The sequence below is a fragment of the Mustela nigripes genome, chromosome 6, assembly GCF_022355385.1.
Source record: "Mustela nigripes isolate SB6536 chromosome 6, MUSNIG.SB6536, whole genome shotgun sequence".
Classification (NCBI taxonomy): domain Eukaryota; kingdom Metazoa; phylum Chordata; class Mammalia; order Carnivora; family Mustelidae; genus Mustela; species Mustela nigripes.
Genome location: NC_081562.1, coordinates 112,326,873 through 112,348,952, shown reverse-complemented (window position 1 = coordinate 112,348,952; position 22,080 = coordinate 112,326,873).

Here is a 22,080-nt window from a genome sequence, read left to right as displayed (position 1 = left end):
GAAAGGAAGAAATTCTGGCAGCAAAGTAAATTTCATACTCCATGTTTCTAAGCTGCATATTAGAAACTTGGGCCATCTTGTATGCGTTTTACTTCTCTAAAACTGTGGTGTTTTCAATAATCAACTATTATTGGATATTTGGATTAGTATGTGGATTTGCATACTGGGGTAATTTCATGAATATGTGAGTTTTAAACTTATGTTTCAAATGCTTCTCAAAATACTGAAATGGTCTATTTCACATATGAGTCTGCATTCAGATGTGTAATTTACTATTTGCTTTTTGGGTTCAAAGGATTAAAGAAGTGTTAACACTAAAGCGATCCATCACAAAATTTGTGACTCTCAAAACAATATCCAGGATTATTCTGTTTTTAAAAATGTAGTTCAATTTTTCTCAAAGTTACATTTCCGATCATACAAACTATTCCTTGCTTTGATTTATTAAGAAGACAGTAAAGCTGTACCCTTTTTTACCCATTTTTCTTAAGACCCCATTAAGACAAATGGCTTTCCGGTTTGTGCCCCATTTCAGGTCATTTTATATTGATTTACAAAAGGGACTCCATTACAAAAACCTTTTGTAATTATCTAAATTCTATGTATTTAGGAAGCTTTTGAGACATCCAGGAATAAGCCAATTTCCGTAATGTTGAAAGAGAATTGTAGTGGATACACACTTGCCTGTTTGCTTAGGCTTCTACAGGAGTAAATATATGATTTATTAATTAAAAAAGAAGTAAAAATCATGACAACTTTGAGTGGTAGTGTTGTTTCCTACAAAAGAAGAAGAAGGAGAAAGCAAACCACTAGCCACTGTGTTTCTACGAGAATGCTGGAACTAAGAAATCAGAGCTGATACTCTCTGTGGTGGGGAAATTTAAATTGATTTTATATACTGCAAAGTTCAGAGAAAGATTCTCAGGGTGTCAGCATTCGACTGGATCCCGGAATGCTTAAAGCATGCCAACTGACAAAGATTATTCAGATCATTGATAGAGGGGGCTCTTGGTTGGGGTCAAGGTGGCCAAAGGGTGTAGACTGGCAGTTGTAAGACAAGCACCTCGGGGGACCGAATGTACATCCCCGTGGTTATGGTTAGCAATACTGCCTGATATTCTTGAAAGTTGCTGAGAGAGAAAATCTTAAATGTTCTCACCACAAAAAGAAGTGGTAACATGGGACGTGATAGTGCTAAGGTAGTAATCGTCTTGCAATATACAAGTTTATCAAATTGCTGGGTTGTACTTTAAAATGCCACAATGCCACACCTCAGTTATATCTCAATAAAGCTGGAAAAAAGGGAGAATTTCTTAAAAAAAAAAAAAAGAAAAGAAAGGAAAACTTTAATTTGAATATAGCGTCTTATGGGCCTGGTGTTTTCAAGTCGGCCATGTTCAAATCTGCTTTTTCCAATTCTCTCCTCGCTTGGGGCTCTCTGGAAGCAAAGGGAACTAACTGAGTTAGGGCGCAATGGGTTTCCAGGGTCCTCTGGGCTGTGGCCTTATTTAATAAGGCATGGCGTGTGCAGTCGCTAGCTGGATTTGATTATGTCCCTTCCTGACATTTTCATTCATTTGATTGCCCAGCCCTAATATGTTAAGCAAGATGAGGTCTGGGGCCAGGACAATTTTCCTTTGAAAGTATCAGAGCTTATTGGCTTTAAATATTTGCTTCTCTGCCCCTCCCCTGTCTATATCTAAGCCAATTAAAGATTTTCCCATAAGACTTATGAAAGCCCCCCAAAAACAATCAAGGAAGGCACATATTCAGACTTATGGATTCAATCACAGACTGGGACATGGAGGGGCAGATATCACTGGACTGTGCTGGCTTGGAAGTGTCTTTTATTAATTCAGGAAGCGTGGGAGGGAGGCTTGGGAAGACACCGCCTTGAGCATAAGGAGCCCCTTAATGAATGTCTCTCTCCTCCTGCCCTGTCCATTAGTGCCCAGTCCTCCTGCAGGCTGCCTCCTGGCCCCCGGTAGAGGGTGAGGCGGATGGGAATGCAGGAAGAGATAAAGCAAATTGTAATGAATCATGGTGCCGCGATCTGAATTGCACAACTTTACCTACGCTGGAGATGTTTTCCAGGCGTCGAACAAATCAGGCTGCATTTCCTGAGTCTATGCTACCTCCCCTGTCCTGTGATTAAATCACAGGCTGTCATAGATTGGAGGAGGCTCAAGCCAGAGGGGGGCGAGCCTCCAGGAGAGGCCCCCAAATGGCTTGTCAGATGCAGCCATGGATGTGAATGATGTTCGTCACCAATCCTGGTCTGTAGCTGCCTGGTCGCTTCCAGGGATAAGGACGGGACTGTGTATCCTTTGTAGAAACTGGCACCTGTCATGTTCTCCTTCAAAGAGAGAGCTCAGCACGAAGGCTGCTTCCTGCTTATCACCCTCAGTGTGTGCACCTGACGTGGCCTCAGGGGACATTTGGGCAGCGTCTGGAATCCCCAGACCCGAGACTCTTCTGGAGGAAGTTCTGCAGGCCAGCCCGATGTGAAAGGCTACGAAGGAAAACACTTCGATTGTTTTCAATGTTAGAACTCTAAGGGGTCACTGGAACGATATTACCTTTTTGTTTACTATAAAAGGGACCGATGTGCCATGGTCTTGAGGAATGTCATTAGGACATCTTCAAATGCATCTCATGTTGCAAGACATGATTTCAGGGACCTTTATGTAGTGAATAATGGGGGATTCCTTTATTTATTCCTTTGATAATTCCACCGAAAGTTCATTCCCCCGCTGCTAAGAAGACATTGTCTTTGTTCTTTGGTCATTAACAGATGTTTAGTTATCATAACTTGGAGTTCAGTGGTCCATGCCACCCTGCTGCTCACTGCGCTTTGTCTCCTGAACAGTGATGCCAGCATATGCCTCACACCTCAGGGGCAATATTTTGGGGGACGTTCTCTTACTGTGCATCTGGGAAGGAACTGTTAGGGGGCTGAAGCCACGAAAGCTGCTATTTTGTAGCCTTTAGCTTTCTGGAGGGAGTCTAGAGGTGAGAAGGGGCTCCATTTTAAATACTATGTAGCTAAGGTACACAGAATCCCCGTATTTATGTCAACAAATTCAATCTAGACATCTTATTTTTAAAATGTTATGTATCAGACCCTCTTTGGAGAAACACTTGGAAATGCATAGTAAAAAGCCCATTATTTTAATTATTTTTAGACTATGACAACTGTCTTGGCATTTATGAGTACCTTATGTGAAGCTCAGAAAACATTTAGAAAGCTTTTTGGGACAACAGAAGAAAAAGAAATGTGCCCTTGAAACCTGAAAGTTATTGCAGGTCCCAGAGCGACCAGCAGATGGCGGAACAACCCGTTTTATAGAGAGGAGGAAGCCTTTCATTAGCAGAAAATCACCGAAAATGGAATCTTTCTCTTTGCTTATTAATTCTCCACGCGCTAAATGTATAAAGCCTTTACTAGCAATTGCATCTAAACCTATAACAAAAAGCTGTTTTAATTGTGTTAGAGTCATGATAAGACCATTATACACAATGCCTGACTCTTTGAACCAAAAGGGACCTTGGCTCTCTGGTCCGATTCCTGTATTTAATAACCAAGGAGACTGAGGTCCTTGACCTTGAACTAACGACAGTGGCTGCGGAGGTGATGAGAATCCTGGTCATACTGCTGATTCTGGAATTTCTTGACTCAGCAATGTCTTCTCTCATTCAAATATCATTTTTGCTCAATCACCACAATTTGGGGTTTGTATAGGATCATCAAAATCAATGGATACTTTGCAGCTGATGCTTATCTGGAGGGACTCTTCAGTTCTCTTGTAAGGGGATTCATCTTTGCAGAGAAATGGCATTTTTCAGGAGATCATGATCTCCCGCAGCCACTTCTCTACCATTTTCTGAAAGCATCTGTTTTCAGCTGTGACCTGGCAACACCATTTTGCCAAATGCTGCCTTCCCAGCCCCTGGCTCTTTCTGCAAAAGAGGGAAAGGGATTGCCCACACATGTGGCTTATTCTAGGAAGGTGTTTCCAATAGAGTTAACAAATAGCATACTAACAGGACCTTGCTTCTGTTGTGTGGCCAGAATGCAAATGGGACTGAGTGCTGTCCTTCAAAAGTGCAGGTGACAGGATGTTGTGTAATTACATCACAGGGAAAAAAAAAGGGTGATGAGAGCTCATGGTCAAAAAGAACACAGTGTGCCCCAAATAAGCATCTCACCTGGAAATGAAAAGGACAGGAAGTTAATATGGCCATCACGGGACTTTGAAAAAACAGAAAAAATTTACTTTGTAACTTCCATTATTTTGTTGTATTCATGGTCGCCAAATGGCTTGGAAACTGTCTGAGGGCATCATAAATGATTTATGCCGTAATCTATTAGAGGCTTTTGCCGCAAAACGGAGGGAAGATAATTTTTCCGGAAAACCAAGATTTCCTACAAGATTGTTTCTATTTGCTTCCTTTTATCAACAGGTAATGCTTTCACTCAACCACCAAAAAATGGAGATAGTCGTATAAGAACAAAAAACTGTCAGTGTGGTTTAATTAGAGAATGCAAGGTGAACAGAACTCCTGTCGAATGTCTGGTTAGAAAAAAAGGTGGGTTACTTTACAGAATGCTGCGAAATATTACTTTAAACTGTGGTTTCCTTTTGAAAGTGTCTGGAAATCAAACTGCCTAGATTATTACACAGTTCACTGAGTTTTAGTTTGACAAAGACTATCCATTGGGCTATGTGTCTTAGAAGCAAGATTTAAATGAATAAACACAGATAAAACATGGTGCCCACTGCCAGGTTCAAATAACTTAGTTTTTATTACCGTTACCAAGCAGCAAAATGGCCATCCAATTTTCTACATATGCTACTTTTGAACAGAAAGACCTTTAGCAAAGAACTGAACGTCCGGGTCTTGGTTTACTCATAAAAGTAAAAGGCCTAATCAGATGTTCATTTGGAGACTTCTGAGAGTCAACATTTGGTGATTTTCCTCCTTATCCCAAATAAAGAAGCAAGGAAACTGCTCTGATTTAACTGTGAGGCCTCTGCCTGCATAACTGGGAGAATCTGGTAAAAGAAACCTTATTTGTAATCATTTGAATTGGGAATGATCTCCCAGGGAACATGACCTCCCTGATGGTTACTTCGTTAGAAAATATCCTGGCAAAATATTCTCTGAGGAGCAATCCTACCTTATTTAAAAGGTCTCACCATTTATCTTTATAGCCACGCGTAAGCTGTTTTGCATATCGCGGGTTTTCCTTTGGTTGTTTAACTTAGCTTTTTTATTTTAAGAAACGAATAGAAGCCAAAACAAGTAGAAAATCTGATAACTTTCATAATATGAACCAGGAAGATAATCCGAACCTGGTGATAACGATGACAAAATGTTGTTTACTAATTATGATGCTAAAAGTGACCTTTGTTCTTTTGTGGCACCTACCACTGTTAAGCAGTTGCCATATTTTCACATTTAGGGATCCTGAAGTTGGAATGTGTGAAGCTTTGTCCTGGGAACCTGTGGGGCTCAGGTTCCCCATTCAAAACAGAAGGAGTCCAGCTGAATGGGATCCTGGCTCTTTGCCGGGTGTGAATGTGATGTCCGTCCCTGTGGCCCCACCTGAGCCCAGCATCCAGCCGATAACCCCAGGACAACTCAGCGGTGGGTTTGGTCCCCAAGGCTGTATCCAAAATACACTGGATCCAATACGTTTTAAAATTCAGATGTACGTTTTCCTTTTGGATTGAAATACAAGCCCACACCTGCGTTCCATCAGACCCCGTCGAGCGCTGGGACAGCTGCCCATACTCTAGCCCCCTGAGGATTCTAGGGCCAAGCCCCGGGGAGGGTGTGGGCTGTGGATGTTGGGCACAGGGAGGAGGCTTTGTTGGTCCCACATTAATTTTCACTATCTTCACTTTGTGTACTTTTATGGCAATGCAAACATACAAACTAACTGGCCCCCAACCCCCTAACTTTTATTAGTTTTGCAATTCAGTAATTGAAGGGTTTTATTACAGAACCACTAGCAAGTCCCAGACTCCTATTACTTGGCGTAGAAATAAATGAAGACCAACCGAATGAGAAAAGCAAGACTCTTCACGGGGAGCTTGCCGGAGCATGGGACTCGGCCACAGGACTTGGCCACGGGACTCAGCTACCACCACGTGCTTTCGGGAGGGACCGAGACACTTTCTCCTGGCTCTGGGGGCACCCCGACAGAGGCCGTTGGCGCATGGAAGCTGGGGTGGCTGAGCGGAAGTGGGGCACCCATGTGGGTGGTTAGGGGAGCCCATCTTTCTCTGTGTGGTTCTGAGTTAGCGGGTGGGGAGAGCAGTGAGAATGGGGGAAGCTGGTCATTTGTGCCCAGGTCCTGACTCTCGGGCCGATTGCTGTGGAGCTTGGGATCAGAGTTCTGTGTCATCGATGGTCCGGATGTGTCCTTTTGCAGACCAGACGGTCTCTCCGGGTAAGCATGTGCCGGTGGTGGTTCCACCGTCTCTACGAAGGAGAGACTTAAAGGGATGGTTTGTGGCTGGAGAGTCAGGGGGCCTGTTAGGGAGCTGTGTGTGCATCGGAAACTCGCTGACTCTACCTGGGTTATTTGTTTATTTGGAGGGGCTCTGGCGTCCATGGCGCTGGGTGCGGTGATGCTTCTAGAGTGCACATGTGAGCAGCAGAAAGGCTCTGAGAATGGGCACCAACCAATTCCAGGTCCTAAATCGAACATTCCCGTTCTGTGCCAGAATCCGCTCACGGGGTCCGCTAACCCAATAATGTGCTTCGCGGGTCCTGGGGAAGCTCCTGTGAAAATGATGGCTAGGAAGCCGGGCGAGGGGACCCCTGCGGGGCGAGCGGGGCCGACGGGCTTCGGAGTCACTTGAACAAAACCAAATACTAACTATGGAAATTAACCATTCCTCAAACTAATTGATTTATAAGATGAATGGTCCTCTCAGAACCAAAATAATGATATTAAATGGCAGAGTAACTGCATTCGGGGTTATTGAAAGGAAGGAAAATCTCTGCTCCGACTGGAGTTAATGGCCTGCCCCTGCCCTTCTGTCAACCTCTTCCGCTCGGAATATATATATTTTCTCTCTTCTCCCATCCGCGGATTATTAATACCCAAATGACTATTGGATTAATTCACACATCACAATAAAACAAAATTATGAGGTGAATATTACTCCCATATTTTGAGTACTCCCCGAAGTGCCTTTTGGTTGATTAGAGTGATTTTTCATTTCGAACGTGAAGATACTGATTTTTAAAATGAAGAATTTCTCCCAGACGTGGTACCTCCATGCATATTGTCATTTCACACTTGGATAGAGACGCCCGTCTGAGGCATCCAAAGCCTGTGGTTGATCTCTGTCTGTTTTATAACCAGCCATGGGTTGCCTGGAAGACACAGACAGTGTCGTTCCCGACTAGAAACATCTAGACCCCTGAAGGGTCAGAGATTTTGCCCAATTTGCAACCAACAAGTGAGGCTGCCCCAGTTTTGTGGACGCTCCCAGCAGACAGAGACCTCACGTCAGAGGGAAAGGGCTTGACGACTCTTGGTGCAGCAGGCACCTTGAGTGTTGTTTGCTGAGTCAGGACCACTGCTCCCCAGAGGGAGGAGGCCATCAGGTCCAGACAGAGGTATGCACGTGCCATGGGGGGGTTGTAGCAGAGGAGCCCTGAATTTGGAAAGCCTGATCTGTTGTACTGGGCACACAGCAGGTCTTCCCTTTGCTCCAGAAAGAGACAGTGTATCCTCTATGTGGTTTGCTATTGATACCATGAAAAGATGAGAAACCCTCCACTTGGGCGATGCAACAAAAGTCTGGAGACCTCCCCAAATACGGCGAGTTTTCCCACGAGCATGCCACGCCATTGGCCACTGTGAGAAACCTGACCAAGAGAGGAAGGAGCCTAACCCATTCAGTTTGCCTCCTATAACATTTAACCTGGGCTTCTACCGTCAGGACCCCGGGATCAGGATGGTGGTCGGTAGGTGGCACAGAAGGGCCATCTCGACTGTCAGGCCACCGGGGAGTGGCTTCTGCTGTACAAGGTGCATCATTGTGGGACCACAAATGGAGAGCCTGGCCCTGATTATGTTCATGGCCCCAGGGGTGTGGTTGGAGGAGCAGCCTGGTAGACGCGAGGTGGGCTCCATCGGCCAGGAGCAGGGGGCGTTAGTCCAGGCCAAGTGGCCTCCCTCCCCCAGAGACCAATGACTGGGCCCCGGCAACAGCCCAAAAGCCAGCAGAGAGATGAAAACAGTGGGTCAGTACGAGCTCTGGCCAGATCCACGAGGATGGCTTGGGGTTCTGCCCATGGAGTGCAGTGACCACACCCATGGTCCCTTCCCTTTCGTGGGAGCTGAGCAGGAACGGCCATAGCAGCTCAGAGGACATACCCTCCGGTTTCAAGTTGGGTGCATGGTCTGCAAACAAGGCCTGCAGGGAAATCTGTACAGGCTGAGGGCCCCGTAAGTCTGGAACTTGGCTTTACCAGGAGAAAGCTTTCCCCACTGCCCAGAGCACATTGACTGCTTTTTCATAGAAAGCGGCGATGCTGGGGGAACCTGGGCGTGAATGTTCTTGAAGAAACCATTTCCTCTGGACAAGCAGGGGTTCCTGTGTCTGAGGTGACCTACCCTGGGACGAGAGTAGCAGCTCAGAGCTTCCCAAGGCCTCCAGAGGTCAAGCATGAGGCTCTAAAAAGACCCCAGCAGGACAATGGCTGATTTTCAGAGCGTGCTCCCACTGACTATCAGAATCCCACTACCCCGGCATCTTTGGGTGAAGGCTGCCACCCTTTGTCAGAAGCCCCTGTTGACAAAACCCATTAGTCCAGAGATCTGTAGCTCAAGGGGTCATGAGGGCTGTGGGCCCCCATGGCAGAGTTTGATGGACACTTTCTGACCAGCTTTTTGGTTTGGGCTCCTTTACAAGGATTTGTGGGTCAGCCAATAAAAAGGGCCACGTGGATGCTCATGTGCCTGCAGACCCCAGAGAGCTCCGTGAGATACTGGGCTCCTTTCCAGCGGTGGCCGCAGGTGGAGGAGAGAGGGAAAGGTGCGGTGGTGTTCAGCTAAATTCCAGGGAGGTTGGGAGCCTCAGGCCCACCCACACATTCCCAAGAAACCTTATGGGTAACCACGCCCCTGAATTTTAGGTTGGTTTCTATCTATTGGTAGATGTGTGACAATCCAGAGTCAGGGCCCCCTGAGCCTTCTGCTTCTGACCAATAGTGAAAACTTTGGACAAGAGTGGGCAGGGAAGCGTGCACTAAATCCTGCCCTGCTCTCCAGGCCAGCACCGATGACTGGGAGCTTGTCTACCCACGGTTCTTCCTGATGGGCAAATCCCCTTGGCATTTATCGGACTGGAAAGTACATGCATTTGACCCTTCAAGTCCTTATACATTCATAATGCCCCAAGGGCCCCGAACTTTCTCTACTGAAAACCCTGCTCAACGGCATCAGTTGACTTTGGGCTTTTGTAGGATCAGCTCAGGCAGAGACTCAGATGACTGTGTCCAGCAGAAACACAGAGGTGGGAGACTCTTGGGTGGGCGGGCATGGCCTTCAGCCCACCTGGGGACCAGAGGGACTTCTGCCGCACCCCTCATCATCGCAAGTGCTCTAAACGCTGTCCACACTCTGTGTAAGGGGTTCTTGAAATCATAAGTAAAGAATAGCTAACTATTGACCAATCTTTAAACCTAACTATGCCAGCTGAGGACAAATGTTTTACATTTTCTCATCTGTAAGGACTCTTTCTTAAAAAGTAGGATCCCCAGCGTGGAATCCAATGTGGGGCTCAAGCTCACAATCTTGAGATCAAGACCTGAGTTGAGATCAAGAGTTGGACGCTTCACGGACTGCACCACCCAGGCACCCCAACTGGAAGGACTTTTGAAGGGAGTCTTGTTTTGAGCATCACCTTCTTCTTACACAGTTTGCTGGTGGTAGCTCATTACTCCAACACGGCGAAGTCCTGGCCTGGCCTGTGCCCTGCCTTGTCCACCACCGTTGTCACCAACCTGTGCGAGGCGTTCCCACATGGAAGGGCAGCTCCCGTGCTACAGGGAGCTTAGAACCCCAGAGCCTTCCTTGGATCCAGGTTCTGAGCCTTGTCTGGCCTGTGTTCCTCTGCTTCTCCCCTTTGAACTGCTTTTCTGTGTTCTGCTCCTCTTTCTGGAACTTCTCTTACTGTGTTCACTTCTCCTCTGTGCTAAACAAGCCTGAACCAAGCCACCCTTTTCCTTCTTGTATTTTCATTGAGGACTCTGACTTTCCATTATTAGGAGGGTGCGTTATTCTAATGTGTATTAAGGAATTAATGCTCTTGGAGACTCATGCATGTTCAGGTTCTAGAACTCCCTGGCTCCTGAAAGCAGAGTCCTTTCAGTGTCCTTATGAACAATTAGGGACAACATGGGACACTAGGCATGCAAGATAGGCTGGTGGCCACACAGCCCTCAACTGTTGAGGGAAACACCCTTAACAGGTGTCACCCTTCATTGCTTGCTACAATCAAATATACACCGAGCACGTGAAATTGACTTTGTTGTACATTGGATGAATTCTTGCTACCTTATTCATTTACTGTTATTTCCAGAGAAGTTAACACACAGTGTTATATTAGTTTTGGGTGTCCAACATAGTGATTCAACTCTTCTATACACTCTTGCTTCTTTAAATAAAATAACACACCCCCGGATGGTGATGACCTCTGAGAAGGGCGAGGTAACTAGCCCTTCCATGGTCTCCCCTATTCCTTCATTCTCACCTTAGGAACGGACAGAAATATCTTGCAGATCATGCAAAGCTCTAGCTAAGTTACTCTAATGTAAACATTCGTTTCTTGTTTTCCTTGGGACAAGACTAAGAATTTGGATAAGCATACCTACTAATTTTTGTAACCTTATTTCTCACTTGCCCATGTCATGCACTTTTTCCTCTCTGTAGTTGTAGCATCTTTGTTTTATGTATGATGTTAGGAAGTTTACTTTGAGATATATCTTTCTTTTATTATTGTGGTAAAATATGCCCAGGATCAAGCGTGGCATTGTAGCCATTTGGAAGCAAACAGTGCAAAGGCATGAAGAGCCTCCCTTGAGGAACTGTCGTCATCAGGATCTCCACAACTTACGTCATCTGCTGGAACCGAAACTCTGTCCACATTAAACACTAACTCCTCATTTCCCATCTCCCCAGCCCCTGGTAACCGTTGCTCTACCGTTGGACTCTACCAGTCGGACTATTCTTGGTGCCTCAAATACATGGACTCAGATGGTATTTGCTCTTTTGTGTCTGGCTCGTTTCCCTCAACACAGGGTCTTCAAGGTTTACCCATGCTGTAGCTTGTGTCAGAATGTCCCTCCTCTTTAAGACGAATATTCCTGAAATATACTTTTAAATATAAGCATATAAATAGAGGCTGTTTTCCTTTCAAGTGGAGTTTATGGGTTTATTGTATCCTTTCATCCAGACGAGAATGGGAAAGCTATCGACATCCTTTATTTGTTTATTTTTTTAAGATTTTATTTACTTATTTGACACACAGAGAGAGACAGTGAGAGAGAGAGAACACAAGCAGAGGGAGTGGGAGAGGGAGAAGCAGGTTCCCCGCTGAGCAGGGAGCCCGATGTGGGACTCAATCCCAGGACCCTGGGATCATGACCTGAGCTGAAGGCAGACACTTAACCCACCGACCCTCCCATGTCCCCCATCCACATTCTTTCAAGAGATACCTTCATTGGGCAACGTAAGAACTCTTGAGAGGGTGCATAAGAAAGGAATAAAAATCTCTAAAATCTGCATCAGGCCACAGATGGGGATACGGTGTGTTAGTGAGAAGAAATCTGATTCTGCTGACCGGTACTAAAGTTTGACCTTTGTCTTCATAAGATGGAGGTCGACTCCTGCACGATGAACATGTTTATTCATGGATCAACCGGGTGAGCGACACCTTGACCCTGGAGGAAGGTCTTCCCACAGACACGCAGACTTTCATGCCTGCCAATGGGACTGCAGGTTTCAGAGAGCAACCGTGGCCGTAAATCCACAACTCAATGTTTCGGGCTCCGCGCACCCAACCTTATTGCCATTGTTGCTTGACCTCTTTATCCAGTTTTCCCCACCCATTTGCCAATATTGCCTTGTTCTGACATAAGGCTCTGCCTCGGCCGGCTTCAGCCTCACTAGCAAATGAGGTGAAATCCATAGGAGGAGGGATCAGAGGTTTGGTGGATGGGAAGAGCTCGCCTCTGCAGTGGCAAATTCGGTGTGCAACAAGAAATAGAGCGCCAGAGTGCACATTTCCAGTCATTTCCTTCAGCTGGGAGCCGGCATCCTTCGAGGAATCAATCAACATTTACTTATCCGTCCCCTGCAGCAGTTTTGCAAATCGTTTTCAAAAAAATCATTGAACCACTAACAGTTTATCCACTCTGCAGAATACACACAGCTTCTGGGGGCCACCCGGTTCCTCCCCGCCCAGCCACGTTCGGCAATTTTTACTGCTCCTGATCTCAGTAAGCAGAAAATAGATACACCTCCCAGGGAAAAGACTCTTGCCACACAGCTGCCTCTTCTGTTTAAGTGTCTAGGAGACCCTCTCCTGGAAGATGGTGGAGGGGCTGAAGTGTAGGGTTCTTCCGACTTAACCATATTTGCCTTATAAACAACACGCCCCAAGGAACGGTCAACATTGCTTCCTCCTTAAGCGTGACCCTCACTACCTCCAGCTCCAACGGAATCTTCAGTGAAGATGCGACCCTTGCTCTTCGCTTCTATCCCAGCCCCTTGAACGCAAAGGTGCTTCCTGCTGGTCACCCTGACCCTGTGATGCGAGGCGGGGTGGGGCTCCTGACGCCGGCCGCTGGGCAGCGCTGGGGGGTCATACTGGTGCGGCTGCAGATTGTACCTTGGGGATGGTTCCTAACGTAACTTCCCCTTCTTTGTCCAGGAAATGAAAATAGTATTTCCTCCCTCCTCACTCTGCCTTGACATTGGGTACATCTGTATGAGGGACTACCTGGTATCTACTGCCTTGAATTGGGCCAGTGGAACCGGAAATGAGAGGCAGCATGTAACTTTGAGTAAGTGACTGAGACCTACCTTCGCAGTTACAGACGCACCTGTGCGTTTAAGCTGCCAGCAAGAGTTGAATTCTTCAGGTTCGTTATGGTATTTATAGTAGTTAGAGGGAAATATATATATATATATATATATATATATATATATATATATACACACATACATACACACACACACATATATATATATATACACACACACACATATATATATACATATATGTATATATATATATATTCATACACATTTAGCTTCTAGAACTCCCTGGTTCCCAGGAGCAAGAATGAGTCCTCTCTTTCAGGATCCTTAGGAACAATTAGGGAGAATACGGTAAAATAGTCATGCAACACTATCCAATGGCCACACAGCCTGGAAAGATTCTCTGCCAATGTAACCCCTCACTACTGGCTATAGTCAAATACATATATTAAGCATTTGAAATGGACTTTGTTCTATACTTGATGACTTCTTGCTACTTTCAATAAAAGGAAAGAAAGCCCACGTATGGGGGCAACCCATGATATATACACTCCCGCTGCTACCAGAGAACTCTGCCTGAAATTCCAACACGCACACCTGTCTTCCTGCGCTGCCGGTCCTCCTAGGAGACACGCAGCCCCGCTGTCCTCCGTCAGGCCTCCATTTGCCCGTGTGGTTTTCTGTCAGGACCATCCCACTGTAGGTCCCAGGGCAGGTGACAGATTCTGCTGCTGCAATGTTTCTGTGAAAAAGAGACACAGTGTCATAAATGAAGAGCATCTCTTCCTTTCTCACGGGTTTGCTGCTTGGATGCAGCTCCCCAAGCTGAGCTGACTGCTGGAGCTGGACTAGGGGTTCCAGGGTGCCAGTCCAGTCCCAGGCTGATCCATGTGTGTCCTCACCCTCTGACGACCACTGACACCTTAGAACATCCTTTTTTTTTTTTTTTTTGACAGATTGAGAGAGAGAGAGAGAGAGAGATCACAAGTAGGCAGAGCGGCAGGCAGAGGGAGAAGCAGGCTTCCTGCCAAGCAGGGACCCCGATGTGGGGCTCGATCCCAGGATCCTGGGATCATGACCTGAGCCAAAGGCAGACACTTAACTGACTGATCCACCCAGGTGCCTCTTGAAGCATCTTCTATTCATGTCAGTTTTTATGGTTGTAAGTTGTTAGCTGGACTGGACATGCGTGTGAGCTTAAAGATGTTCCTTTGTTCCATTCTGTTGCCCACAGCAGTCTGCATGACCAAATCCAGCATCAACCGGGCAGCTGCGTACACTGGGTTCTGCCCTGTGTGCAAGGGGAGACCCTGACATGGGAGGCATCATGGTAACAGTAATCTGCCCCCCAACAATGGAACATTGTGGACAGGACATCTTTTAGGAAGGCGAGTTAGAAAAGCCAGGTTTTGTTTGTTCAGCTCAGCTGTGTGGTCAAAAACTCAAAACCTGGAAGGAATGATATCTTGAAACCTACAGAGCGAAGGTCTGGGAAATATCAGTTAATGCCAGTTGCATTAAATATGCAGGAACACTTGATCTTCCGTACATTAAAATGTGAACGTTTGTGAGCAGGTCAATGAGATTGTATTTACTCTTTTTTTTTGTTTTATCATTTTTTAGGACTCAGAATGATTTTGGTAGTATATGGAGCCCTTTCTATTTAAAAAAATTTTTTTTTGTAAAGAACAATATGCCCAAATGAACTTTCAATATATTTGCACAGAGTAAAATGTAGGAAGGAGATGATCTTTGAAATACAGAAATCATCTTAATATGGAAAAAAGACATTAGGTTTTCTTTTCTTTTCTTTCTTTCTTTTTTTTTTTTTTTTTAAAGATTTTATTTATTTATTTGACAGACAGAGATCACAAGTAGGTAGAGAGGCAGGCAGCGGGGGGCAGGCTCCCCGCTGAGCAGAAAGCCCGATGTGGGGCTCGATTCCAGGATCCTGAGATCATGACCCGAGCCGAAGGCAGAGAGACTTAACCCACTGAGCCACCCAGGCACCCCGACATTAGGTTTTTAAATGCTTAGGAAGTAGTTCATGCTGTCCATTTCTTTAGCTCCTGTATATTTTAAATCAGACATGTCAAGTCCAGTTGAGTTTTGCAATTCCTGCTAAAAAGAAAAGTGCTAAACCAATCTGTAGAATTCAGAAATAAATTGCGTGATTTTTATTCATGCTTAAATAGTTCTTAAAAAATGAACTATCTCCATGAGTATTCATAACTCCCCCTTCTAAGAAAGGGAATTTTATGTAAGTATTATTTTGACATAGATTTTTTTGTTGTTGTTGTTTTAACATACTATAGATCTATTCTTAGGTTCTAGCTAAAAAATACCTCTCAGTTCAGGCACCATTTTTTACCCCACAGTTTTAGTGGTATAAGCCCGCCGTTCAAAATATGGTTATGTTGACAATAAGGTATGTTATTTATTGAATACAAGCAACAGTTCAATAATTCAAGTCCTATGTTTATTTTCTCAGAGTAACTTGCTGTCAGGAAAAGGCAGATTTATGCAAACACATTTAACAAACAATGGTGGATTTCAACATCTTTAACTCATTTTTGAAGAAGGAGTCTATGCAATTTGAGGGTTATAATTTTAATATGAAATACTTCCTTTAACCACTCAAACACACTCATCTAAGAGCACGTCTGACATTTTCATGTCCTTTTTACATAAATATTAGGAACGGTTAAGTAGTGTTTGGAAAAGCTTTGATTTTCTTCTATGCTTTGGCTTAAAGGAAATGAAAATTTAGAGGATCTGTGTTTTTGGCAGGAGCAGAGTGGAGGAGAGCGTGGAGCGTGTAGGGCGAAGGGTCCATTTAGTAGGAGACACAAAGATGCCTCCTCTTGGGGAGGGAGGTGGTCTTCATTCTATCTTCCCCCCCAAAAAGAAAGGTTTCATTGGAGAAAATATGCAAGTTCCCAAATAACTAACTGATAATAAAATCTAGGAAATTGATTTTTATTTTTCAAGAGCAAAAACAATATCTTGGCTATCCAGACGATTCTTTAGGTTCTTTTTTCCCTTATGTGCCCAATATTTGAATCTGTCAGCCTTCCTGATGCTAGAAGTCTAATTTATTGGTCTAGAAACGTGAATGACACGTTATCAGAACGTATTAATGATATGATTAGATTATTGATGACATAATAATTGAATAAAATAATAATGATGTAATGATGCAACACTTTCTCAAATGTGGTGTTGACTACTGTTCGAAATGCTTTCATGCATTCATTAAGAGACTGCTGTATGTCGTCCCCACCACCACACTCCCCTCCCGGGACCGTGGCGATCATTCACACGGCTGTGAGGAGTCCGGGGGCTGACTCATCACAGCGGGGTCCGTCTCCAGAAGCTGCCTGTGGCCCAAGAAAGCAGCCTCATCTCTAGTGGAGACACCCCTGATCCAGAGGTCCCCATACACTAGAATCACATTGTTTGATTCTGATACTTATGTTGCATTTATATTTATGTGTTCGAGAACACGTATCCTAGATCTATGTATGTCTGTTGCTTAATTCCTTAGCAATGAATAGTTGTGAGGAGGAATCAATCCAGAAGAAATTTTTAACCCCTGAAGTCTTATGGCCATAGACATTTTTGTTCACATTTTTATTGTAGTGAAATAATGTATTTTCAGGCATATTTATATTTCAGGCACATTTATTCTATATACAATTCCATGGGAAAGATTCAATAAAATTTATACTCAAGGAGAAAGAAAAATGAGGTAAAATAGCCAATCCTTATTTGAGTTTGCTCATGTGTACTTCTCAGCACCAGATCTGAAATATAAAATTATTATGGTATTTGGACTTCTTTAAACCTAAGTTTGAGTTGACTCTTATTTTTAAAACTCCAGTATTTGCTGACATGGAAACTGCACTCCTGACAATGATTTCAACTTACAACGAAGTCTTTTTAGTTTCAACTTAACATTGCATGTGGTGATACATAGTTTTTCAAAGTTCTTTCAGGTGGTAAGCAGACGAGAACATCCACTCAACTAGATGACCCAAATTGTCTTCCTACTGTAGAATCTAGAATGTTTTCTAATTGATTGGCTGATTTTTTTAAAGAACTGGCGTCAGACTGATCCAGTCTTCCGTGGTGAGCACCCCTCCATGGCAGCGAAAGGATGGCGAGCAGTGGCAGAGGGAACATCCCCGGGAAAGCAGAGCTGGAGGTAAGAAGGAAGGGCCAAGCCACAAGAGACAGATAATTCAGTCAATGGGTCCTTTAGGAATGCCCTCTGTGAGAACGTGCCACATCAGCCTTCAGCCCACTTTTGTCAGTCTTGATAAGACCTATCGAAAAAATCTAATGAGATCCCTATAATTAATTAAACAATTACCATGTGGCATGCTGGTTAGATTCGTTTCCTAGGGCTGCCACTAATGAAATACCACAGACTTGGTGGCTTAAAACAAAAGTTTATTTCCTCACTGGAAATCTGGGACTAGAAATCTGAAATCAAGGCATTGGGCAAGGCCACTCTCTCCCCGGAGTCCCTGCAGGGCAGAGCTCCTTGTCTCTTTGAAACCCTGGAGGCTCCTGGTATTCGTAGCTTGTGGTCACAGAGCCATAGTCCCTGCCTCTGTCTTCACATGACCTTCTCTCTGTGGCTCTATTTTTTATAAACACATTTGTATTCAATTTAGGGCACACCCCAATGTAGTATGATCTACCCCAATCCTTTTTATAATGACATCCATAAAGACCCTATTTCCAAATGAGGTCCTATCGTGAGGTTCTGGGCGGATATGAATTGGAGGGGCGCGGTGAAACCCACCGAGATCATGTATATGCAAGGTCGTCACATCCTCCCTGTCACTCAAGACGAAAAGGACAAAGACGAAAAAGGACAAAGACGAACTGTTTGAAGTTCTCTCTCTCCTCATGATGAAGCGTCCTGTTCTTAGTATCTGACCTTGTACATGTGTATACTCCTACTGTGTCCCCTTCATTACTGTGTGATTATTATCAGGATAAAAAAAAAACCTCCTGATTTTTCATACCACATTTTTTTTTTTAAAGATTTTATTTATTTATTTGCCAGAGAGAGAGCGCGAGTGAGCGCAGGCAGGCAGAGAGGCAGCAGAGGCAGAGGGAGAAGCAGGCTCCCCACAGAGCAAGGAGCCCGATGCGGGACTCGATCCCAGGACCCTGGGATCATGGCCTGAGCCGAAGGCAGCCGCTTAACCCACTGAGCCACCCAGGCGTCCCCCACATTTTTATACTTCTTAAAGATGAAATATTTTAATTGCCTCTGATATTTTAGTTGGGATCTCTATCATATCAATGTGACTGGGAGGAAAGCATGTTCCCCGTGTATGGCTTTAGTGACTGAGAGAAATAATAAGTCTCTCCCCACAAAATGAGGAGTCACGGTAAGCAAGGCATGATGGAGTGGAATTCTCCTCAGGAATGAAGAGAGAGGCAGAGAGGAAAGGAAAGCCATGTGTCTTGCGTTTTTCTGCAGGACGACCGGCGCTAGGGGTCGAAGTGTCTGTGGTCGGGATTGTTTCTTGAAGGAAGTGTCTCCGTGGGCTGGCGGACAGAGGGCCGCTGACTCGCATGGTTCAGGAGATGCACTCACGCTCGCAGAGAGGAAGCGACGGATTGATAAATTCTCACGACGATAGAATCCTGCGGGTTCATTGTGGCACCAAACGCTTAAAACATCACCATTAGAGTATTTTCAGAGCTTTCCGATCTCCGCCTTACAAACACCAACATTCCTGTCCATCTTGGCTCTGGGATAAGGCCCAGTGTTAGAGTCGAATAGACGGTATGCTATCTTCCCCTCTTCTCTTCTAGCTGGGATCATCGCGGGTCTCTTAGTCCTATGTCGACCCTTGAGTCAGCAGCTTTCTCTTGTCCGGAGGGAAGCACAACAAGAAGGACATTTGGAACAGTAGGCAAAGCGGTGACTCATGCTTCGCGATCGTAATGAAGTTCTTAGGGGAAGAGCTAGTCCGTGTCAGCACACAGGAACAAGTGAAAGGCAGTTAGGATCCGACGCCTGTGTGGGAAGATTTGAGTCTCTGAGGGAGAGACATCCTCCTTCCGACAGGAAAGGAGAGACGGCCTCCCATTCACCCGTGCTGATGCAGAAGCGTTTAGAACAAACAGGACAGGAGTGTTTAGAACAAGCCCGTGGCCACGAGACAGGTAATATGACCAGTGTGAATGGAATAAAATAAACGAGAAAGTAGGAGGAAAGTTAATACATTATGACAGAAATTCTTCTCTTTACTCCTTAACTGTCCTACTTAAAAAAAAAAAAAAAATCAATCTTAGCTCTTTCCGAAAATTCAAAAAGTAGAGACTTACATAACGTTGGGTGAGGATTTACTATACACGAACTAACGTGTACTTGGGTTCAATAAAGAGCTTCTATTTAAAATGGAGAATGCAGGACGGCCAGTCGCGTCTGATCAGGACTTCCCCAGCTCATGCCAGATTTGAATATGTTATTTAATCTAGGAAGGGGGCAAGACACGAAATCTCCTCGCTTTCTGTGTTAGGAAGTGCAAATCTGACCTTGCTTTAAAACCGAAGGTGGTGCCTTTAGCAGGACCTTAAAAATATGGTTGGGAGTTTTATCAGAGTTCCTCAAAATTGCTAAAGATTCATTTCTACATAAGATTTTTCATTTTTTTTCTAGCAAAAGTGAATTATAGCTACAATATTTCACAAAAGTTAATTATACTAGCCGACATGACTATAAGACCCTAGGCTCTAAGTAACCCCAAACCACGCACATTTTGTTGTTGCTACTCATTTTCTTTTGAAATGATCACACTTAGGGATAAATTACTTAGTGATTATTACTTAGTGATAAATAATGATTTTTTAGCGGAATCCTAAGTCTGTCCAAGTTTTCAACTGAAAGTAAGCATCCTGGCAATACTTATCACAATATAATTTTTTTGGAAAGATTTTATTTCTTTATTTGAGAGAAAGAGCAAGAGAGAGAGAGAGAGAGTGAGCGCGCGCGAGCATGTGAGCTGGGGGAGGGGCAGAGGAAGAAGGAGATGCAGACTTCCTGCCAAGCAGGGAAGCCTGATGCGGGGCTCCATCTCAGGACCCTGGCATCATGACCTAAGGAAGAGGCAGGTGCTTAACACCTGAGCCACATGGGCGCCCCTGCAATGTCGTTTTTCACCATTATCGGCAAATCTTACCCAAAGTCAATTTCAATGAAAACTTATCCTTGAAAAGTGCCCTAAAGTCATAACATGGAAGGAGAGATGCTTCTCCTGTGGGATGGCATATAAGGGATCCAAGGCAACATCAGGGTCCCCATCAAAGACATCAGTTGTTGCTCAGAATGACAATGCTCCTGGTGACCTTGGGAAATTCAGTAGACTCCCATGTACAAGAGTACGATCATTATTGTTCAGTTGGAGCTGATAAGAGATTTCTCCTCCCAAAAGGTGGTTAAGTTGCATCCTATAGCCTCACTTCTATTTCGTGGTGTCATGCCCAGTTGCTGCATGAGGATGTGTGACCACCTCGGGCTCTGAATCACATTATGAACCATTCCTGAGACCCTGTACAGGGCTCCTTTGTAGCAGCCCTCATACGAATTGAGATTTGTTGTAGAGCCTGCGTCTACAGAAACATACAAAACACCATAATTTTTTCACCTTGTTTTTTATTGCCAAATAGGTAATATTGACATCCAAACTCTATTCATTAGCAAAATAAAAATATAAATCCAACACTGATGCTATGGAGTGTGTTTGTCTTCTCCCCAACTCCCTCTCCGAGGAAGGCATCAGTTTTTCTTCTCTGTCTGTCTGTGCCCTCTCTGTGGCCAAGTCCGTAATCACCCTCGTCTGAGAAGTTCTCAATTTCTAGCTCCTGTTCCATGCCACCCAATTTACACGATACAGTAGCTAATGCACCAATTGTTTTTACTCAGTAACTTAGCACTGGATAATGAACTATTTTGTTCTTCAATTTTTTTTCCTTGAATATACGGCTTCTCTCCCCAGTTATGTTATAAAATCGAACCCAGACGGACAACCAAACTGCCTGCAATCCAGTCCCAGGTCCTTCACTGACAAGAGTGCATTTAAGAAAATGACTTAAACCTATTTGTGTCTTAGTTTTCTTCATGCAAAATAGGGATGGTGATACACAGTACAGGTTTCCAGATTGTTGTGAGGAGTGATAAATATATGCAAAATATGTAGGAGACTTTCTAATATATATTATACAATGTTACCTGTCATCATTTTATTATTATTGTCAGTTTTATCCTCCATGTTAGAGACCTACAAACTGCATCTTTTGAATCATGTCTTGATCATACAATGACTACTCCATAAGTTTTGATGATTGAATGATAAGGCCAGAAGCAGAAAGAACATCCATAGACTGGTATGTCATGTCTGCATGTGCATGAGTTTGGGCATGACTAATGATCAAATTCCTGACCTGAGTAGGTCTACACAGCCAGAAAGAGTGCTTGTTGGATGTTAATGGAACAGTAGGAGAGGCAGAAACTCATAACACATCAATCAAAACACGGTCCAGTGTTTGATGCAGAGTTCGTCCACAGTTCACGATGACGCAGCGTAGAAACAGGCACAGGACTAGGCTTGCGGTAGCAGGAGGGAGAGCACCAGTGCGGCAACTGTGGGGAAAAGGTCCACCTTTTAGGTCTATTAGTCATGGAGGGAAATTCTACAGCATCATCTTTGAAGATTGAAGGGCAGATATAATAATAGGGAAGAGTAAAATAAATGAGATGTATTCACGGGGTGGAATATAATAAAACCATTCAAAACACGATTGTACAAAATACTGACTGCCTGAAAATAGTTCCCGAGAAAAAAGACGAGTCAAAGTTTTGTGAAGCAGGAGGAGGAGGAAGAGGAATGGAGGGGAAGAACTTGTTTTCGGCGAGGCTGAGGTTTCAAGAAAACTATTTCTGAGTGCGGAGTTTAGTCAAAGCTTTGTACCGAGCT